This window comes from Astatotilapia calliptera, chromosome 3 (genome assembly GCF_900246225.1).
Source record: "Astatotilapia calliptera chromosome 3, fAstCal1.2, whole genome shotgun sequence".
NCBI lineage: Eukaryota > Metazoa > Chordata > Actinopteri > Cichliformes > Cichlidae > Astatotilapia > Astatotilapia calliptera.
Genome location: NC_039304.1, coordinates 36,640,647 through 36,664,362, shown reverse-complemented (window position 1 = coordinate 36,664,362; position 23,716 = coordinate 36,640,647). Strand labels below are relative to the sequence as shown.

At 40.8% G+C, this 23,716-nt stretch overlaps 1 protein-coding gene across 1 annotated transcript in view; it reads left to right on the top strand.

Moving 5' to 3' along the window:
- Positions 1 to 1,833: 1,833 nt before the first annotated feature.
- The window catches only part of trpc5a (transient receptor potential cation channel, subfamily C, member 5a), a 207,613-nt gene continuing 185,730 nt past the window's right edge, over positions 1,834 to 23,716 (top strand). The window contains exon 1 of the mRNA XM_026163141.1: positions 1,834 to 2,413. The gene's annotated coding sequence lies outside the window, so the exon portion shown is untranslated. The remainder of the gene's footprint in view (positions 2,414 to 23,716) is intronic.

Here is a 23,716-nt window from a genome sequence, read left to right as displayed (position 1 = left end):
CAGTTTTGTTTCAAATAAAATAAAATGAAAATAGTTATCTCCTCAAACTTATCAGTCTCTATTTTCTGTAGTTCATAAAGGGGACTGCTGCTGTGCCCTTAATTAACTACAAGAGGTCACCATTTAATTTCAGTGCACGTCTAACTGGACCTTTGCTTCAAAGCCTCCTTAGCATTCAAGCTGCACCCTCAAATTTCCAGCTGGCCTCTGCACTTGAGACCCGCCCCCTGGCAATGACTGACAGCTCTAATTAGCAAGAAGAGCATGGACGAAAGTCTCTAAACACTGTCCAGCATCAGATAGAAAACTTCAGCTAGTCCTAAGGATGTAATACTAATGGAAGAGAAATTTAAAAAAACAACCTTCAAAAGGGTCAGTAATGATCAGATTCCAGGCACCTATTAGTTGCCTACTAATGTTTAAACTATAGGGGGAGGAAGAGCAAAAGTAATGCAGCTGATTGAACTGTGCAACTGCTAAACAAATCCACAACATTAAATCCATCCTGTTGACGGAGATGGTGCAGGGTAGCAGATTACATGTCATGGATTAAGACTGTAATACTCATATTTCAATTTCACCTCTGTGTAACATTTTAGACCATCACAGATTTTTATCAGTCCGGCAAAGACTACAGCCCACTGGGGGGCTTTGGAAAATGCTAACGAGGCCATAAATTTTGGACTTTAAAAATGTGTTTTAATACTAGTCCTTCATACTACACAGACAAAAAAAAAACCCAAATAACTGAAGTCTACTCATTTGTTTTTTGTCACCGTTGACTCTCCAAATGTGTGTTGTTTTATAGAGATTCCACACAATCAAGTCATCGAGCTACCAGAACTTTTTCTGTAGTTTTACACATTTATTGCTTATAATTTAACCCCAAACAGCCACGCTGAGAGATTTCTTTCATTTACTTCAGCAATGTTTCTTTATCATGTGAAAAAACTGAGACATACTGTTGAAAATGCACTTTTCCCAGAAGCAGAAAGAGGGATTTCATTGGTTCGGCACACCTAAGATCAAAGTGAGCTGTATGTGGCCCACAATGTAAAATGAATTTCACATACGCAGTCTACAGGCTGTTCTAGGGGTGAAAAGTGGTTTAAGAATCAATTTAAACAGAAGGTTTCATTGAAAATAAGACAAAAAAAACTAAACAGTTGGATTATTTTGGTGTAGTGAACAAGTTATGAAAAAAATAGATGAAATCGGGTGTTTTTGCTTTTATTGCTTTTCTGAATAGTTATTTGTATGAAACATGCTTTATGTGTGCTATTTTCTGAAATGTTCTTTTTGGTTTTTGACAGATTTACTTAAATGTCATGCTTTCCCCTTGTGTTGTGCTTTTATGAAGTTATCATGCTTAAAAATTATTGCAACCATCTATTGATCTATCTGTCCATCCTTTAGTTTGCATTTATTTGTCAGAAACGTCACAAATAAATGCAGGGTAAAGATAATTCAGTATTCCTTGCAACAAAAGAAGCATAAAGATCCTTAACTGTGTAATGAAATGCTGAAGCACCACTGTTTTAACAACTCCATAATATAACGATTAAAGTGCTGGATGCCTTATCAAATATTTGTTGAGCTGAGTAGAAAACATCAACGTGCAAAGTCTTTATTAAACACGCCTGTCGCAAAAAAGAAAAATACGACCATATAAATCAAAAAGAAACAGAGAGGAACGTTCCTATTCCAAATGCAGTGGAGTGGAAATGGAGTGGATCTATACCATTTCGTTTGATGGGGGTCAACAGCGAGAGAGATCGAGAGGACGTGAAGTGGTATCTCGTCCGTGTCAAACGCTGCGGTTACCGACGCCTCTCTGTGGAAACAAGACACTCTGCAAGCAACCGCGTGGGCTGCACTAAGACTCTATCTCGGATTTAAAAAAAATCATCACCTGTAGCTACAGGATTTAGATTTCAGACACACACACACACACACAGAGAGAGAGAGAGAGAGAGAGAGAGAGAGAGAGAGAGAGCATCTCTGCTATCTCCCGCTGAAGCAGCCGCCGGCGTCAGGATGGAGGCGCAGCATCAGCAGCACGAGCACAAGCGTCGCGAGCCGCTCCGTCTTCGTCCGGATGGCGCGAGGAGAACGAGCTGAAGAAGAAGAAGAAGAAAGTGGTGGAAGAAGAAGAAGCAGAGAAGAAGAAGAGGAGGAGGAGAAGTACAAGAAGACGGTTGGAAGGTGGAGGAGGAAATCCCGCGAGAAAAGAAAAGACAGAAAGACGGACAGACAAGCGCAGAGAGTGAGAAAGCTCCGCACGTGAAGTGCGCGAGACCTCCAGGGAGAAGGGAGTTAACGTTCATTTTGGAGGAGCGCAGCGGCCGTTTTTTATTATTATTTATTATTTTTTCCCCACACCAACGGAGAAACAAGGTCTCCGGACAAAAAGGTAAGAGCCACCAAACATTGACTTCTTCTAAATCCGGCTTAAACCGGCAAACAGCGCGAATTAACACCTGTATGCGTCCGTAATTGATTAATTGACTGAAGCTGTGGCCGGTTTTAAAAAATAAACAAGATAACTGAAAGGCTGCCTGGAAACTGCGCCAGCGCTCGGCTGTACCTGTTATCATGTTTCCCCAAAATTAAACGTCGGCCATGGTGTTGGAGCGTCAGTTTTAACATAAGCAAGAGCAGCAATGAAGGGCCAATAAAGCTGGTACTTTTACAGCTTTTATATACGGCTTGTCCTCAACTAAGAGCTTCCTCCACACGCCTGGTCTTAACAACAACAACAAGTAAAAAAAAAAGACTGGAGTGTGTCAGATGTGCTTTAAACCCAAAGAAAGACTGAATTTGTGCCACAGTTCTCGTCCATCCCTCCCACATGTTCTGACTGTATTACACCTTCACACTTGAGCTGGAGCTGCTTTCATACGTGCTGATAAGCCAACCTGGGTGCGCTGCTTACCTGAATTCGTGCTGTTGCGTGTTTATGAATTCTGGGCACTTGGCCTGATTTAATTTAAGAATTTGAATGTTCTTGCTGTTCTTGTCCTGTTCTTGCTCAGGCTGTTGCGGGTTGTATGTGTGTTGTTTCAGGGAGAGAGAGAGAGAGAGGTAGGGTTTGGCTGGGAGATGCTTTGGGTGACTGGTGGGTGGTTTATGTATCCTGACTCTATTGACTAATGCTGGGAAGAGAGGGGGTGTAGAGAGAGTGCGCGCGCGCGTGTGTGTGTGAGAGAGAAGGAGAGAGAGGAGGGCTGCAGAGTTTGTGTTGGTCTCCGAAGGCTCGGTTCTTGCGCGTTCGTGCGTTTTGCCTGTGCGAGAAGGATGTTGTGCAGTGTTTTTTGGGGGCGGGGGTTTAGGGGGCGGGCGTGCACGTGTGGCTAGACTGTGCTTTTCTCTGTTCATGCAGACACGTGCGCGCGTGTATATGAGAGCACATAAGAGAAGAAATAAAAAAACAAATTAAAAAAGTGAGAAGAGACGGATGGAGCTGCAGAACGTGCGCATGTGTTGTTTTTATGAGTGCGCACGCCACCGCGGACCCAACGGCTTTTCCTGCATATTAAGCTGCGTCCCCCCAACACACACTTTTATTTAAGCGTTTCCCTTTTCCTTCTGACGGGAAGCTTTGTTTGAAATGTCAGACTAAACATTAAGTTTACACACACACAGCAGTGGCTCCACAACACGAACATCCAGCAGCAAAGGAACAATTATTGCGCCCAGTTGTAGCTTGAGATTTTAATTAATTGCGAAACATCTGCTTGTCAGCAATTGTGAAACGTTCATTTCAGCCCGAGCTCCACGCCTCTGTGAGGGAAAGCCGACATGTTTGTGTGAGTCGGGACAAAAGGACAACAAAATAATTTAGATCCTCCTAATTATCACGAGTAATTACAGCAGCAGTAGCAGCAGCTGAATATTTGTTGCCGGAGCAGATTCGAGGAGACCCTTTTTTCCTTTTTAACAATTAAAGTGATTAGTCATTTGACACAAATCAGTTTTGATTATTAATCCGTTGTCTTAGTCATTTGTTGGTCTGTTTTGTGTCTCTGTTAATTACCTCTGACAAAGAGCTTTGTGGTTGGTTCAATTTATGCGTTCAGTTTTTGTTTGTTTGACTGTATAGTTATGGACAACCTTACTCTGAAGTAGTTTTCCAACACTTTCAGTGTCACAGTTATATTTTTAATGTACATAAATGCTCATACTGTCTTGGATTAGGGTCTTGATGCTCGAGTTAAATCAACACTTTTGTATTGTTTTTTTGTTTGTTTGTTTTTCAGTAGAAACACAAAAACCTGCTTCTGTATGTGATCCATTGATCAACTTTTTTGTGGTAAATTTTCATCTGGAGCATGATGGGAAAAGTCTTAGTGTTAATCTAACTATAGTTTCTGAAATTGTGCCTCTGCAAGATCGCCAGTCTTTGCAACATCTTACAGTCTATGGTGACTAAAAACTTTCTGCAGAAGTGATTAACCCCTGGAGTTGATCTAGATCCCGATTTTATTTTATTTTTTTTGAAAATTCTCTACCATTTGGGGTAATATGTTTCACAAACATATGAAACTGAAATATAGAATATTAGTAGACTTCTTGTTGGTATTCACATCAAAATATCAGAAGCAGATCTGTGTGCAGGTATTAACACGTTCTTACTCCCAAAGCATATGCTAGGTGACAAATCATCGATATATTACACTTCCAGGCACCCAAGACGTCCCTAGATTACAAGATCAAAAAAAACCAAACAAAACAAAGGAAATATGAGAACCATTTGGAATGAATCTACATATGTACTTTCATTTTACTTAAATCGTTTTGGAAAACACTATCTAAAATGATTAAAGTGCTGGTTAAGGTTTGGGATAAGGTTCTGGTTAGCGTTAGGACTGGAATACATGGCTGGAATGAGTACTACCTCGGGAGCGTTATTGTACTGGATTTTATCTATAACCCGGCACGTAGCATAAGAATGCGGAAGGTCACCTTTCGCATTCCTCAGGAACGCCGCGGGACTTGACAAATCGTCATTGTGCCTCGGGAATGAGAATGGACTGCAGGTATCCTTCAGGAGCGAGGTGCTTGGTGGATGTATCCAATCACTGTATATTTTTTCATGTAAGTTAAATGTCAAATTAAACAAACTACTGTTTAGCTAGATTCAAACAATGAGATCTTCTGATATATCGGCCAATAGTTATGTAGTGTCAATGTGAGAATGAGTGATGGATTACCCCTTTAAGCTCTCTACGGCTCTGCTTGGATCAGACACTGATTGTGTTTGTGGTGTTTCCAACAGAGACGTTGCAAAGTTCCCTGTCTCTTTATTACCTTTTACATTTTCATTCATCATTTTAAATATGAATATATAAGATAATATAGCAAATACTGTAGCTAATACTGGGTGATCTATCACCCTGGCAAATCTAATAATTAACAGTGAGTAAGTATTTAGGGGGGGGGGAATCTATCAAATGAAATCAACATAACACATTAAATGTCTAAGGAAGATTCAGCTAAAGCACTGACTAATATCACAACATCCAGTTTGGCTCTGATCAAAGCAGATGGGTAGTCAGTCTCATCCACCTTTATATATAGAGATTGAAAATGTGACGTCATTCAGGGGTAAAACCGCAAAGGATTCTGGGAACGAGTGGCAAGTGGTACTAGCGTACGCAGGCATTCACATGAAAACAGTCACATGGAGATAAAAAGAAACACAAAAAATAGCAAGAAGCTGTTGTATTATTAACTGCAATAGCCGGTCGCATGTCAGCCACGGGAAGCCGACGGGTAAAGAGATCGGTTGTTATTGGATTACGTCGTGGAAGAGAAATTGTTCGAGCCATGTTTCCAAAGTAACAAAGAGGCGACGGATGGCCTGGATTGCAGCCATTCGAAGACCAAATATAAAGTCCCAGAACCCTCCAGCTCACAGGTTAGTCTGCTCCAAGCATTTCCACAAAGGTACATCTTCTGTTGTAGTTATTACTTAATTTATCATAACATAATTGTTGATGTAGGTTACAAATAAGTCTTATATTGATTTGAATTGAAATCGTTGTGCTATGCTGCTTTGTTCACTGTGGCTTTGTGGGCTAATGTTTGTTGTGTTTTGTAGGAAAACCAGCCTACAAAATGCTGGAATGCGATCCAGACTGGGCACCCTCTATCAACCTGTATCAGCCTGTGTCAGACCGAGTTTAAAGCTGCTACCACAGCAAGATTTGATCGGTTAAGAGAGAGAGAGCTCAAAACAGCCACGAAAAGTCCCGCATATATGTGCCCAAGGGTTGTATTGAAGCAATCAAGTGATGAATACATGTTTTCCAATATGTTGTTTTGCAATGTTTGGGGTTTTTTTGCATTGTTGATTTGTTTTTCACCGAAGCAGCTAATGAAGCATAATGGATTTTTACAATTTTGCCTCTTTCCTGTAAGATTCTATAATAGAATGAAACAATGTCAGTTATAAATAAAGACAATAAATTGAATGAATTACGAAAAACTCATTTTATTTCTATTAGATCTGAAAATGTTGTGTAATACTACAACCTGAAACGATTGTGTTTGCCTGTACAGGAAATAAAGGGGGGAAACAAAAGAACAGCTGGGAAATGGAATAGTCCAAATCACCAAAGTAAACTGGACCTGGGCTTGTTGCAGGGATCTGAAGTTACTAAACATTTTGTGAGTGTATGCACTCACACTTATTACCATATAATAATAAATATGTGCGTGATGAAAGTTGGGCAGCACGCTAACGTCCTTACTCCACTCTGTATGCTCGTATGGGTCTGACCCTTTCACTCCTTTGATTTTTTTCCCCGTCCTTTTTTTTGCCTTTTCGTCCAGTCAGTCTTTGTACGGACCTGCCGTGTTCTCCGTCATTTTGTACAGAACTGTTTTTGGGGCCAAATAAAATGCAAGTAGGGATTAAAACCGCAGAATTAATGATTACCGGTGCTGGAAATACTAGCGCTCGATGCAGTGTTTTGATTTTGTTGCCACGGGTACCCACAAAGCAATGCGCAAAAGTCACGTGGTCTGTCAATCTGTATTCTGACACAGAACGTCTCCCAAGACACAAAATGTCAGGGTTTTTCATGTTTTTCTGCTGTTTGTTCCGATGGTGTTGATTATGCAACACACTTCAGTGAGCCCCCCTCCCCATCTTTTTTTGTGCTTCGTCCAAATGTTACCTCAGCAGCTGCAGAGAGGGATGCATTTAAGGTGTGCAGATAGAGCTCTAAAGACTTATACTGGAGTCAGATTTGTGTGCTTTCTTTCTCTTAAATTGCACTATAAACGATGGAAAGTTGACGTGTGACTTTTAACCAGCATCTAGCATTTCTTAAGCACAAGCATCAACGAGGGTGCTGGGATACAGAGGCGAGAGATGAAAAAACGAGATAAAAGTGGAGAACCCAAAGCATGGGAGTAAAAGTGCTTTGAGAGGGCTTTAACATGCATAAGAGAACCAGTGGAGTTGGTGTTTGCATTGTTGAACATTATCATCAGGTGGCTGCAGCTTCTCTGTTAATCTAAAATCTGAACATGTGAAAAAGGAGCAGCTGAAGGTTTATGATCATCCACCAGGTTTGTTAACATGATGCGTGCTCCGCCGTTATTGACTGAATTGCGTTGTTTTTTTGTTTTTTTTGTTTTCGTTTTTTAGTTTGAAGAGGCTTGGCTATATTTAGATTTGTGAATGCATGCAGATTCACCCCACTTTGCCTTATTTTGTGGAGAAGAAAGGTTTTACAGTGAATTAGGTTGTATTCATGGCTGTATCCAGATAGCAATGAGCATTCCTTTATTAGCCCTTTTATGGGTCACATTTGGTCTTAACTGTTTGATTGGCCTTGTCTGTAGGCCCACAAAACATGGGCTTAGTTGGGAGTAGCGTGGCTGCTTTAAACATGTTTATGTTCCAGCTGAGCTGTAATTGACAAAAGTCACACAGATTTGGCTTGTGTGTGTCTGCAACTCGTGAGGAAGACAGGAGGGGGGGTAACAAGTCACTGGATAACATCATGTGCGAATTCAGTGTGTTGTATTTGCTTCTCACCTTGTGTAAGCTGTTGTCAGCACTTTACACCTATTTTCTCCTTTCCTACTTTCGCTGCTCACATATCATGTGTTTTACAGGGAAATTCCCAGGACAGGTTTTTGTCCTTAAAATGTTTTTTTTTTACTCTGTTACTGTTGTTGTGCCTGAAACATGCAGTTTCAGGCACAACAACTGCAGTTAACCAGCAGTAACCACATTAACCTCAGGAGACAGAAGGCTGTGCTTCACGTCCTAATTAGACCTTTGTGTTTTGGGTTCTTTCTTCCTCCTCCTTCTTTTTTTTTTTTTTTTTTTTTGGTTTGTTTGTTTGTTTGTTTTCCAATTCCAGATGTGTTTGATTTTCAGGTGCTTGTTAGGTTCAGACACCTGTAGTGAAACTAGGGAGCAGGTGGAAGAGATCCTGGAGAGGTGGAGGTAAGCGCCGGAGAGAAGAGGGATGGAAGTTCAAATACCTGGGATTGACCATTCAAAGCAGACAGTGCCCAAGAGAGGTGACAAAGAGAGTGCAGACAGGTTGGAGTGGGAGGAGATGAGTGTTGGGGTAGTTTGTGCCAGAAGGATGAAGAAGAAGGTTTAGAAGCTGGTGGTATAACCTGCTGTGACTTATTGTTTGGAGTCGGTGGCTCTGACAAAAAGGAGGCTGAGCTGAAGATATTCTCATTGGCTTGACCAGAAGGGAGAAGATTGGAAATGAGTGCATCACAGGGACAGGTGTGGTTTAGCAGTTTGGAGATGAGGTTAGAGAGGCAAGGCTGAGATGGTTTGGAAATGTCAAACTGAGGGATAGTGGATATACTGGATGGAGAATGTTGAAGATGGAGCTGCCAAGTAAGTGGAAAACGGGAAGACCACAGAGAAGATTAATGGATGTGGTGAAAGAGGACATGCATAAGGCTGGTGTGACAGAGGAGGATGGTAGGGTAGAGTGAGATGGAGGTGATCATGAAAATGATCGACTAAAACTTCTGAAGGGAGCAGCTGAAAGAAGAAAAGGTTGATCCCGGTTTGGACTAAAGTATGCATCATCTCGACAGTCACTGCATTTTGAAAAATGATGAGCTGGGAGTAGGAGTATCATGCACAGTGCAGAATCGTTTTTGCTAAGTCCTACTCTGTGGGACTTCTTTGTAAAGGAGGAAAAAGTGGCTAAAAGAATTAAAAACATTTTTTTAACAAAAGGGGAACTTGATCACATACAGGTTTCAATGTGATGTTACCCTAAGCTTCTCACTAGTATATCACTGCCCCTGACTTTTAAAGGGATAATGTAGGACGACTAACAGAAAATATATTGAAAAAGTATTAAATAGTGGATAAAATCAGTTTTACAGAATTTGCTATTGCAGAAAGAGGTTTGGGCATTTATTAAGAAAAGATTCATCCTCTGTGAATGAGGATTTGCTCCTTTCTGCCTGCTGACATTACTGCAGATTTGGCTTTTCACTGTGAGTTCGTAGAGACTGTTGGCCTAAAGCTTGAGAATGAATATTTTTATTTTCTTTCATTTCGTTTCCATTTTGTAGGCTTGTGATGTCATTAAACGAGCAATAAGTAAATGTGCAGCTGGTGTTGCGATGGTGTTTGGAGCTCTTTGAGTTTTCACATGTGTGATATGAAGCTGGGTTTCAGCTGACAGGAAGCGTTTTGGGTTTTTTTGCTCAGCTTTGACCTGTGTGGGTGAGGACTTTTTGTTTTTTTTAAACTACCACAGTCCTCTCTCTCTTTCTTTCCATCACTTTTTTGTTCCTCCTCCACTCTTTTATTTTTGAGAGAGAGAGGTGCTTGGCTTGTGATTGTTTTGTGCAGCAGAGTGAAACACAGGCAGTGCACTCCATCCTTCCTGGACTCTTCACTCCCCCCTTCTCCTTCTCATCACTCACTGATGATCCCTTGTCCATGCTGCTCCCTCTTTGATCTTCCTCCATCACTTCTCCTTCCTTCTCTAACTCCGCCTCTTTCACTTAGCTCATTTGCCTTCATTTTGTTATTCTCTTTCGCTCCACTTGTCGCCCTCCTGTCTTATTTTTCTCCCCCTTCATCTTCCTTTCTTTTCCCTCCGCTCCCCGTTCTCCTCTCATCACTTCACTCAAAGGCAAAGCTGTGACGTCGAGTGTCTTGTCTATCTCACGCAACCTCTTTTCTTTCCTTGCCCCTCTCTCTCTCTCTCTCTCTCTCTCTGCTTGGTTTTCTATTTTGGGTCTTCTTTTCGTTTCTCTCCCCTCGCCTTGCTGCTTTTCTCTCCGTCATCTTGCAGTACTAGTACTTCTTCTTCTTCTTCTTTAAAATGATAGCTCAGTCTTTGTTTAGTCCCCTTCCTTTTTTCCTCTTCTTACCTCACCCCTTTCACCATCCTCCCCGTTCTTGTCTTCCTCTATCCCTTCCACTTTATTCTACCAACAAAGTGTGTAACGGTACATTGGTCCACAGTGTAGATTGTTGTTTTTACAGTAATGGCTGGGTGAACATGGTTGTGGAGTATGTACTTCACAGCGACTGAAAATGAAATGAAGTGTGAAAAGTCCAGGGGGAAAAAGAAATCAAGGTACTTCATGTGATTGATGTTCATGTGATCTTGTTTCCTGGTCTCCCACAGCACTGTGACTCCTGCCTCCTAATGCACACTCTTTTGAGGCCTTTCTCTCTGCAAAAACAGAGTCATGTGACGGTAATTACAAAACAGTGGGTCAAAATGTCACAATTTTAGCGCCAGTATTGTGAAACCAATACGTCTTCCTCCTCATGTCCACTCTTCTTCTTTTCTCTGTAATAACAGTCACAATGATCTTTCAGGAGACACTCAGAAGGCAAATGATTGCCATGATACCTCATCACACACACACACACGCACACTGTGATGCATGTGAGCACACTTGAGATGCCTATACACTCGACTGAGCATGCATTGATACATGACAGGAGCTGCACGTGTTGCAGTGCATACTCACACATACAGCAACACAGCCTCCTAGAAATTTCATCATCATCATGTATTATTAAATTGCCTTCAGAGTTGGGGTGGAAAATGTAATTGCTGAATGAATTGTCTTTAGAGGCACTGCTTTCTTTTAATTGCATTATTTGATATTTATGATCTGCATCGGGGCCGTGCAGTAAATATATTTTCAGTTGCGATTTTGGCTCCCAGCGATTTTAAGACAAAGATAATTAATAGCGCCAACCTCAAACGCGCAGCGCCGAACTTTTATCAACACATCACCTGCCCCACCAGAGGTGAAAGGACACTGGACCACTGCTACACTACGGTCAAGGACGGCTACAAGGCACAATCCCGCCCTCCGTTTGGCAAATCTGATCACGCCGCCATCTCCCTCATGCCAAAATACAAACAAAGGCTGAAACAGGAAGTTCCGGTTCAGAGGAAGGTCGCGCGCTGGACGGATCAATCAGTGGCCGCGTTAAAGGACGCACTCAATGACGCAGACTGGGACATGTTCAGAAACAACTCCGATGATGATGTCAACATGTTTAGGGAAGCGGTTGTGGGATTCATCGGGAAACTAGCGGATGATACCGTGGAGACAAAGACTATCACAACGTTTCCCAACCAGAAGCCGATGGTGGATAAAACCATCCGCGACGCTCTGAGAAACCACGCCGCTACCTACAACACGGGACTCACGACGGGGGACATGGACCCGTACAAAGCCGCGTCATATAACGTGCGGAGGGCGGTGAAAGAGGCGAAGCAGCGCTACGGGAGGAAACTAGAGTCACAACTCCAACAGAGTGACTCTAGGAGCCTGTGGCGGGGACTAAGGACAATAACGGACAATAAAGCACCAACAACCGGTATGACGAACGCGGCCGTGACTCTGGCAGACGAGCTGAACACTTTCTATGCTCGCTTCGAGGCTGCAGCTAAGGACTCCAACAATGCTAGTGCTAGACAGGAAGATACTGCCAGCACCGGAAACGTGCTCGTCATCTCCGAGCATGAAGTAAGGAGAGCCTTCAAGAGAGTGAACACCAGGAAAGCAGCAGGACCAGACGGCATCTCAGGTCGTATCCTCAGAGACTGCACATACCAGCTAGCTCCTGTGTTCACTGAAATATTCAACATCTCTTTATCTCAGTCGGTGATCCCCACATGCTTCAAAGAGTCCATCATTGTTCCTGTCCCGAAGAAACCCCACCCTGCTTCTCTCAATGACTATCGCCCTGTAGCCCTCACCTCAGTAGTGATGAAGTGTTTTGAACGCCTGGTCAGAGACTTCATCATTTCTTCACTACCAGACACACTGGACCCACTACAGTTCGCTTACCGTCCAAATCGTTCCACAGACGATGCCATCTCTCATCTCCTCCACACATCACTCACTCACTTGGACACTAGAAGGGGGAATTATGTTAAAATGCTCTTCATAGACTACAGCTCTGCATTTAATACCATAATTCCCTCCACACTCACCACCAAGCTGGAGCATCTGGGACTCAGCTCATCTATGTGTCAGTGAATCTCCAACTTCCTAACTGGCAGACCACAGGCAGTAAGGATGGGCGGACATGTCTCAGCCTCCACCACTCTCAGCACTGGAGCCCCCCAGGGGTGTGTTCTGAGCCCCCTGCTGTACTCTTTGTACACATATGACTGTGTGGCCACTACCAGCTCCACCACCATCATCAAGTTTGCTGACGACACCGTCGTGGTGGGCCTGATCTCTGATAACAACGAGACAGCCTACCTGAAGGAGATTAGGAATCTGGAGAACTGGTGCCAGAGGAACAACCTCCTTCTAAACGTCAGTAAGACAAAGGAGCTGATAGTGGACTTCAGCACTAAGCAGGAGAGGAACTACCAGACCCCTGTCATCAACGAGTGCCCAGTGGAGAGAGTGGACAGCTTCAAATACCTCGGAGTTCACATCACGCAGGACCTGTCATGGTCCTGTCACATCAACACCGTGGTGAAAAAGGCCCGACAGCGTCTCTACCACCTCAGACGCTTGAGAGACTTCCAACTGCCCTCCAAGGTGCTCAGGAACTTTTACTCGTGCACCATAGAGAGCATCCTGGCGGGAAACATCTTAACCTGGTTCGGGAACAGCACACAACAACAACACAGAGAGACTGAGGAGGAGCTTCTTCCTGCAGGCGATACGGTCTGTCATTCACACCACCACACAGTACTGACCCACACATATGGTTCTTACACACACACTGGACATTCTGGACTTTGTTTTCACTTCATCACTTAAATCACTTTAAGCATATTTGCACTGCACAAGACATAATGTGGATTGCACAACAGTGGTCACTATATTCTTCATTTCCAGTTAATACTTGTACAGCTGCTGTTATTGTGTATATATTTATTTATTTATATTTCTTCATACATTCTTATATAGTTCTATACTGTGTATTGTGTATTTTGTTGTACAGTTATTTTATTTTCAACTTTAAATTATATATTTTATCTTATTCTTTCTCAGTTAAATTTACCCTTCATTCTAATTTGTGTTGTACAGTTATTTCATTTTTAACCTTAATTTATATTATATTCCTTCTTAGTTAAATTTACCCTTTTTAATTTTTCATATTTATTTCCTATCTTATTCATAGCCTTTTTTTTTTTTTTTTTTTTAGGTCACGAGCAGTTGTCTAAGCATTTCACTGCATATCGTACTGTGTATGACTGTGTACGTGACAAATAAAATTTGAATTTGATTTGAATTTGATTATCTCAGTTGTTCTCCTGACTGAAGCTTGGTCTGTTTACTGCATCCTGCCATTCGATTGCATTTGTCCCGAACCTTCGGGAACCCTCACATTAACTTTTATCGAGTGGGAAAAAAAGTTGCTGTTCATCCTCCAGCTTCACTGTTTACATTATGCTAACATAGCTGTGTCGCTAGCGATCACATAGCACATCATTATATACCAGCTAGCCAAACTTCAGTAACCCTATAAAAGTCACTGCTGTTTACTTTCTTGTCTTCATTTATGTCAGAAATGATACCATAGCTGTACGTCTTAATTTGTTTCATAAATCCCTCAGTCAGAACATGGTATATGATATTTAGATGGAAACTAGCAAGCTAACTTCCTGCTAACTTCTAACTCCATTAAATTTCATAAATTCGGTTTTCATGGATGCCTGGACGTTAAACTTAATTGTTACACCTTTTAGATCAGCAATACTGATCACTTTATTAAAGATGAAAGGATTTGGACAGTTTTTAACTCTCAGTGATGCTGCAGTGGTCGTGTGACTTGGGGATCTGCAGAAGAATTTGGACCCAGGCACGGCTAATTATGTCAGGCTTAAAGACTGGATAACCGTGTTTACAGGCTGTTCCAGCATTTATCTGTCTCATACACTCAACCAAACAACAAATACTTTTTGTTTAATTTTGTAAGTCAAAAATCTAAATCTCTCTTCCAGCAAACATTAAAAAAATATTTTATGTAAAGTTAAGTCTTTTGTGCGATTTGTTGCATCTCAAATAAATAAATAAATGAATAATCCAAAACGTAGCTTCATTAATACTGAAACAAACAAGTAAAGGTCAAATATTCCCTCATAACAAAACTTAGAAATTATAAACATGCAAATCAGTCTGTGCATGATTACATACTTGAGTATATCCCTATGGTTGGTTATTGGACTAACGATTGTCAGTTGGAAAGATTTTATTGCCCAACCTTAGTGTAAATAAGTCATTGAACCTTTTGTTTTGTTTTGTTTTGTTTTGTTTGCCTTAAGAGCAAGCATATATAAAAGGGACTGATGATGTTGCAGACCATTGGGCCTTAATGTAACACAGGTACTCTACGTCTCTACCTTAATCTAATCATTCTTTCAGATCTTAATTCGTATGGAAAAAAATTACAACTGCAGTCATTGAAACACGCTGGCTGTTTTCAGTTTTTCAGTCACTTCTTAAATAAAATGGCCTTTTTGTGATCAAACACTTGCCTGGTGCAGGCGTAATGGTAAGTGTTGCAAATAAATATATTTTTGCATCTTAAACAACTGGAGGTGAGTGTGCGAGGCTGGTTAGGTTTATGCACCCAAAAAAAAAGCTCTCATGTTGTTATCAACCAGTGAAAAAGCTCACGTTTTAAACAGAGATTTTTACATGTATTTTATGCAACTGCTAGACAGTTATTACATAATGTGGGTAGCTTTCTGTTTATCACAGATTACAATGGATGATAATGATGGTGGATGTCATTGCACCTACAGGTTATATCTCTTATATAACGTGTTATCAGCGATAACCACTGATCACAGCTATTCATTCAGTGTGATAGCACCAGAAGTGGCTGATCCAGTCACATTATACACACACACAGACACACACACACATTTAATGCAGTTGTTTTGATGGGGCAGGAAGTGGTGGTGCTGTTAATCAGCAGAGTGATCACTTATCACTCTGTACACAAACGCATGGAAACACACACTTATATTTACACAACTGTAGCCTCACACTAATCAGTGTCATATATGCTTTATTAGCTGAGAACACACACGTCACACATACAGCTGGTAGTAGAGTCATATTGTCAGTGAGTGGAACATCATCACCAGTCCTTCAAAACAGCAGCCTCAAAACAATCCCTCGGGACCTTGAGCTAATGAGCCAAAGGACTGATGGAGACACACACACACACACACACACACACACACACACACACACACACAGGCCGTCAAACACAGTCACCCAATCATTACAGGCTTTCTGACGGAAATTTTTATTGGACGATTTATCAACTGAATGGCTTAATTCTCGTCTAAGTATCTTGATTTTAAACTGAACTTTGTTATCAGGTTTGAGAGATCAGGCGGATTAAAGCTGACACTACACAAAGCAGTGGTGCTTACTACATGACTTTGTACTTCACTTGGAGGAGACGTGCATTTGTATTTGAGCCCGGTTACAACAAATTAGAGATATGGGGACATCCTTGCATTCACCCTCAGTTGAATTTATGTGGACCCTCACATATTTGTGGATGTGTAAATTACAACATTGTAGTAACCTACATCAGATAAAACACTTAAGGCAGAGGCAGAATGTATGATACTTGGGTGATTGAAGGCTAAGAGAAACCGTAGTTTCTACAGACAAATTATTGTGTCATCCTGTAAAATTAAATAATATAAATGTAATGGTAGAGATGAGCAGGACCGATATCATTTACTGCTTAACTCCCACATTAATGTTACCATTTTGTTATTAACCAAAGTGGCTAGCTGTCACCTTAATGGTAACTTGGCAGTCTAATAAAGGTAACAGAGTTATAAATATGTTTTTAAAGTTAAAGATGGATAATGTTGCCATTGGATAAAGGTATGTTTGGGTGCAGATGAATCTGCTTTTTTTTTTTTTCTTTTTCTTTTTTTTTCTTTTACAGATTTTATTCCAGTTCTGCATTCCGATGCACCCATTCTAATTATCCTAGTGCCAGTTATTGGGAGTGCATTAGCTTGTGACCCCCTGAGGCTGGATTTGTGACTAAAGGGTAATTGCTAATAGTTAAGCAGCTAACGTTAACATGTGCTCTGTCAGGTTAACATTTATGACAATTGTTTAGTACTTGAATATTCTTGGGGGTTAGGCTGACCTCTCAAAATTCCTCCTGAAGCATTGTTTAGTGTTGTCAATGTGAAACACTTCAGCTGTTAGTGAAGGAGGAGCTGTGTGCCCGACTGTCTGCGGTTATTTGTCAACTGGAATAGACAAAGACGGCGCTATTGGTATTGAAACTCATGCAAATGAGTGCCCAATCCGAGATCCAGTTTCTCTTTATACTTTATTCCACTATATTATTCTAGTTGCTTCCGTACGTTTTTTGGCGCTTAACTTAACGTTTAAATTTTACAATATTCTGCTATTTCTGCTCTTTCCGGTGCTTATAACTTCAATACTTTTTGACATATTAAAATTATTATTATCTGTTTGTCCCATTAAAATAAATGGACCACATTATCAGTGTGGTCACTGATTTTGCTTGCCAGGGTGAGCTGTGTTTTAGTTCAGTGAGATGAGCAGCTGTTCTCAGAGCAGGAGGCCCAGCTTTGAATCCCACTTATGCATTTTTTTCAGTTAACAGTTAAACTTTTTAAACTATTTTTCAACAGAAATTTCAGATTCTTCTCTACTTTTCAGCAGAATTTTCAGTTTTTTCACCCCTTTTCAGCAAAAATTTCTGCTTCTTCCTCTGTTTCCAGCATAATTTTCATTTTCTTCACCTTCTTTCAGCACATAGTTTTCCTTATTCAGCTGTTTTCAGCAGATTCCACTACACGGCATTCACAGAGCATTTTTGCAGGAAATGCAACTTTTTCTAGTTTATTTTCATTTTTTGACAACCCTAGTTTAAAATGTGTCATTTTTAACTACAATACCACAAAATTGTTTGTCTGTGTCCTGGAAGGTAAAGACTTAGTTCTAACAAAATACAATAAAGAGAAACAAATTATCTTTGTTTTTTCCAAATATCTTTATGCGTTAGACTGTTTATAGGAATACACTGGACATTTCCATAGAGTTTGGAAAACATGGTCACCTCTTTTTTTTTTTTTTTCTTCTTTTTTTTTTTGCATTATACACACTATTATCAGATTAGCTGTTCAAACACAGCTAATGTACAGTATAATTATCGCCTACACCTGCCTCAGGGTGCCACTTAACTACTACAGATTCTTTAGTAGTTTGCGAGGGGGAGTTATCTTTTTTTAATACATGAGAGTCCTTCTGACTGTGAATTAACTGTACATCATTTATCCATAACCCTAAAGGTCTGGACAGTGAACCTCTCCATAACTGGTTAAGAGACCAGTTGGTAACCACTGGTCACTTCAGATTCCCTGATCAATTCACAAGTGTTTGCCGGCGATTGCAGAGTCTCAACTATGCAGGTATTGCGATCGTGGCTCAAGAGTTGGGAGTTCGCCTTGTAATTGGAAGGTTGCCGGTTCGAGCCCCAGCTTGGACAGTCTCGGTCATTGTGTCCTTGGGCAAGACACTTCACCCGTTGCCTACTGGTGGTGGTCAGAGGGCCCGGTGGCGCCAGTGTCCGGCAGCCTCGCCTCTGTCAGTGCGCCCCAGGGTGGCTGTGGCTACAATGTAGCTTGCCATCACCAGTATGTGAATGGGTGGATGACTGAATGTGTAAAGCGCTTTGGGGTCCTTAGGGACTAGTAAAGCGATATAGAATTATAGAAACAAGACATTTATACATTCTCAAATTACTTACTTTTGTCTTAATTTTATTATCCACTTTTTCTATATAAAAATCTATTTTGAAAGACTCCTTTCCTTCACATTAAACACAGCGTCTGCTTACATCAGTAATAGTTCATATACCGACTTTAATTGTTGTGTTACAGGTTTTCAATGCTAACATAAAAGTAATTAAAATCTAACCTGGAAAACTGAACTGAAAGTGTGATTTTTTGTTTAGGTTCTATTCATAATTTTCCCGAGCAAAAATCCTCAACTTGTTCACTGTAGCTGCTCCAGTGTTCATGTGGTTTCATACTTTTAGGTAGGGACTACATAAAATTCACAGTAATTCACTATAGTGAAAAATAATTAGTTTGATCAGCTCAAAAAATGGGAAAATTCCAGAAATACTTAAAATAATAAAATAATTAGTATTATAGGAGGAGAAATAATATCTATATAAAATATATAAGATATAAAATAGGCAAACCTTCACTAAATGTCAAGTCAGATCACTTTTGTTTTCCAGCTTTTAAAAAACAAAGTGACACAGACTATTTTGTACATATGTAAAACACCGGCATTTTGCCATGTAGTGTAGTAACCAAACCATTCTGGATTTTGGTGTACAGTGGTCCCTCGTTTATCGCGGGAGCTACGTTCCAAAAATAACCCGCAAGAAAAATAAGTCGCTATTATAGAATGATGATATGATGATATTATAGAATGAACCGCGGTTGCCTTTGACGGTGCAAAACGTTTTGTCGACATTGTTGTTTGTCGGGGAGAAAACTTGCAAACATACAGTACAGCACTTCAGACTCACTGCTAGCCATCAAAGATTTATGTAAATTGTATTCTGTACAATGGTCTACAGCCAATCAGGACGGAGAACACCATGCGCTAAAACAGCAAGGAAGCGAAAGGTGAACCGCGTTATAGCGAGGGACCACTTTATGCTGTTCCAAGGATCTATATCCAGTTAGCAAGGCAAGAAATAAGAAGTCACCATAAAAGCAAAGGTTTACAGAAAACTAAAACCTGATGTTAAATATAATTTCATTGGATGTGATATTGTTTTTCTGAGCTACAGTGGGGCAAAAAAGTATTTAGTCAGCCACCGATTGTGCAAGTTCCCCCACCTAAAATGATGACAGAGGTCAGTAATTTGCACCAGAGGTACACTTCAAACTGTGAGAGACAGAATGTGAAAAAAAAATCCATGAATTCACATGGTAGGATTTGTAAAGAATTTATTCGTAAATTAGGGTGGAAAATAAGTATTTGGTCACCTCAAACATGGAAAATCTCTGGCTCTCACAGACCTGTAACGTCTTCCTGTAAGAAGCTTTTCTGTCCCCCACTCGTTACCTGTATGAATGGCAATCTGTTTGAACTCATCATCTGTATAAAAGACACCTGTCCACAGCCTCAAACAGTCAGACTCCAAACTCCGCCATGGCCAAGACCAAAGAGCTTTCGAAGGACACCAGGAAAAGTATTGTAGACCTGCACCAGACTGGGAAGACTGAATCTACAATAGGCAAGCAGCATGGTGTGAAAAAATCAACTGTGGGAGCAATCATCAGAAAATGGAAGACATACAAGACCACTGATAATCTCCCTCGATCTGGGGCTCCACACAAGATCTCATCCCGTGGGGTCAAAATGATCATGAGAACGGTGAGCAAAGATCCCAGAACCACACGGGGGGACCTGGTGAATGACCTGCAGAGAGCTGGGACCAAAGTAACAAAGGTCACCATCAGTAACACACTACAACGGCAGGGAATCAAATCCCGCAGTGCCAGACGTGTTCCGCTGCTGAAGCCAGTGCATGTCCAGGCCCGTCTGAAGTTTGCCAGAGAGCACATGGATGATACAGCAGAGGATTGGGAGAATGTCATGTGGTCAGATGAAACCAAAGTAGAACTTTTTGGTATAAACTCAACTCGTCGTGTTTGGAGGAAGAAGAATACTGAGTTGCATCCCAAGAACACCATACCTACTGTGAAGCATGGGGGTGGAAACATCATGCTATGGGGCTGTTTTTCTGCCAAGGGGACAGGACGACTGATCTGTGTTAAGGACAGAATGAATGGGGCCATGTATCGTGAGATTTTGAGCCAAAACCTCCTTCCATCAGTGAGAACTTTGAAGATGAAACGAGGCTGGGTCTTCCAACATGACAATGATCCAAAACACACCGCCCGGGCAACAAAGGAGTGGCTCCGTAAGAAGCATTTGAAAGTCCTGGAGTGGCCTAGCCAGTCTCCAGACCTCAACCCCATAGAAAATCTGTGGCGGGAGTTGAAAGTCCGTGTTGCTCGGCGACAGCCCCAAAACATCACTGCTCTCGAGAAGATCTGCATGGAGGAATGGGCCAAAATACCAGCTACTGTGTGTGCAAACCTGGTAAAGACTAGAGATGGACCGATCCGATATTACGTATCGGTATCGGTCCGATACTGACCTAAATTACTGGATCGGATATCGGAGAAAAATAAAAAATGTAATCCGATCCATTAAATATCACGAAAGCACCTGGCAAAACTTGCAACACGCCGTAACTCACCTCAGAACGTTAGCAGTCGGAGCAGTATGCATCACGTGATAGAGCAGCTGTGGCATGCCGGACCTGTCGGTGGTCTGGATAGCATGTGGAGCTTCGCTAGCAACCTGGCATTTCATCTCCGACAAAGTTATCCCCGAGAGAAGTAAAGCAAGTGTGTAAGTCCATCTCTGAATGTTTGTAAAGCATTCCCACGTTAAGCTTAACAAGCGACTGCCTCTCGCTCTCCGGCTGCTACTTCAATCGTGAAACTGCTTAAATGATCAGCTGATCGGCTTTTCTGTCGCGAGTCCGTGTCTCTTGTTTGTTTTTGGCCCACTTTGCACCAGAAAGAGGAAACCAGCGGCTGAACAACAGCAGAACGTTTAAGCTTGATAAGCTGTTGTTAGAATTTATTTAATATTACTTTCTACACCAGGATCTTTTTCTACGTAGCTGACGCTGGTAACTGTGCAGGGGCGGATCTAGCAAAGTTTAGCCAGGGGGGCCGATAGGGCATGAACAGGGAAAAGGGGGCACAAAGACATACTTTTCTTTCTTATTCTCATTTAAAATGTCGAGCTTTTAATAAATAATTATCTGACACCCAAAGTTTTAATTTGATGTAAAATGAATAGAAGTCAATTACTGTATATAGTGACTATTAAGTCTAATATACCCTAGTAAGCTATAGTACTTTTTACTTTGGGAAGGTACCATCTGTGCAGTCTGCAATTTTGTTGAAGAAAGATGTTGAATCTATTTAATATTTCTTGAAAAATAATTGATTTCTGTGCATTTTTTTTCACACTGCATCAAATTAAGGTTGATTACGTCGATTAAGCATCATGAGGTGGAGTGTGAGGGGTGGTTCCCTATTTTTTATTTATTTATTTTTGTTGTTGCTGGGAGTTGGAACCCTATTAGTTAGGTTGCTTAATATTTACGCTAAGTACTCTTTAAAATACCAGAATAGGGAGGATGGTGTAGGTCTAAGTTTATTAGATTGATCAGTATTGCTGAACTATGAAATATTTTTTTTGTATACAGGTATAACAGAATAGCTTTAGTGTAGTTGTTGTTTTAAACTTGAGTATGAACTTGCAGACTTGCAAAATGCAGCAAGATATTTTAAAAAACAGTTTTGTTGATTAAAAAACACTATATCGGATTCATATCGGTATCGGCAGATATCCAAATTTATGATATCGGTATCGGTATCGGACATAAAAAAGTGGTATCGTGCCATCTCTAGTAAAGACCTATAGTAAATGTTTGACCTCTGTTATTGCCAACAAAGGTTATGTTACAAAGTATTGAGTTGTATTTTTGTTATTGACCAAATACTTATTTTCCACCCTGATTTACGAATAAATTATTTACAAATCCTACCATGTGGATTCATGGATTTTTTTTTTCACATTCTGTCTCTCACAGTTGAAGTGTACCTCTGGTGCAAATTACTGACCTCTGTCATCATTTTAGGTGGGGGAACTTGCACAATCGGTGGCTGACTAAATACTTTTTTGCCCCACTGTAGATGTTGTACCTCTTATATTGCAGACAGATTTCTCCATTATTGCAATACGCCTGTCATGATTCTTCTGGCTTCTTTCTGTTTTCTTTTGTTCTGTTCCTGAAATGAAATGTTAATTTGACATGCACAAAGTGCTCCCTCAACTCCTGCAGTTCTTTGTCTCAAACGGCTGTCAATAAAGACGAAAATCAAACTATAGCGTCCAGCAGCCAACTGCGTTCATTATTCAGGAAAGCACTACAGCATGACAATGATCCAAGTACTTCCTGTGCAGATAATTAATGGGGTAATATTTCAGCATAATCTAACACAATAAGTTGAATTTTGGCTAATACTGATTAGGAACAATTATGTTTTTATGGATGGTTTTGTAGAAGTTCTTTATGGTTTTGTGGATACCAGAGACAATTTCATTTCTGTAAATGGAGTTAATGGACTGCATTGATTAGTCAGTGCTTCCGTCTATTTATTGGTGATGTAACCATCAGAGAGAAAAAAAGGCTTTTCAGTGTCTCAACCTGGGGCAGGAGGAGCTTGGCAAACCTCTCATTCTAGTTTAAGCGGCCAGACGTTGTTTGTGTTACCGCATACTAGTTTTACTCTTCTGTAAATATTTAGAGATTAAACAAAGCTAAAGCAAGATGGATTATTGGATGTGGAGCACAAACAGACGAATCCAATGAATCTTATTCATTAGGTAAGTACACACTCATTCCCAGACGAGGAAAAAAAAAGGTTGTAAAGTAAATTGCTTAGTGTTAAGACACTGATCTAGATTTAACACTTAACAACACTTAAAAATGGGAACAAATAATTCAGGCTTTAAAACACAGCTGTCAGTGTCATAGTCATATGTATTAAACTGAACATGCAAGAATTGTTTCTGGCATGTAGTTACCATTTCTTCTGCTAATGCTAAAATAAATGGCAATGCTGTCGTTGATCAGTGACCTACAACATTCATAAGTCTTGGTAAATTTCTTTTTTTAACCAGAAAAATATAGCATGGCATCTTCTGTTAAAGGAGGATCTCGCCCTTCCCCTGCAGTTTTCGTACTTATACAAGGTCAAAAACAATAATTGCATCTCATGTGGATAAAATGGTATTGATGCATTCATTGTATTCTCAGATTGTAATGAACCATAATCCTCTACTGATTTGACTCTGTTCTGTGACTTGCCATAAATGAGGGTGAAATGAAAGAAGAAACTCCATGGACGTATCATTTCTGACAATTGCGGGTGACATATTGTGAGTAATTTTGGAAATACGCCGGGTGGGGCTGCATTGTTTGTGCTCCAACTGCAGTTCCATCAGTTGTGGAAGCATCCCAGAAGTAGCTCCACACTTTCTGTTGCTCAAAATAGTGAGGTCT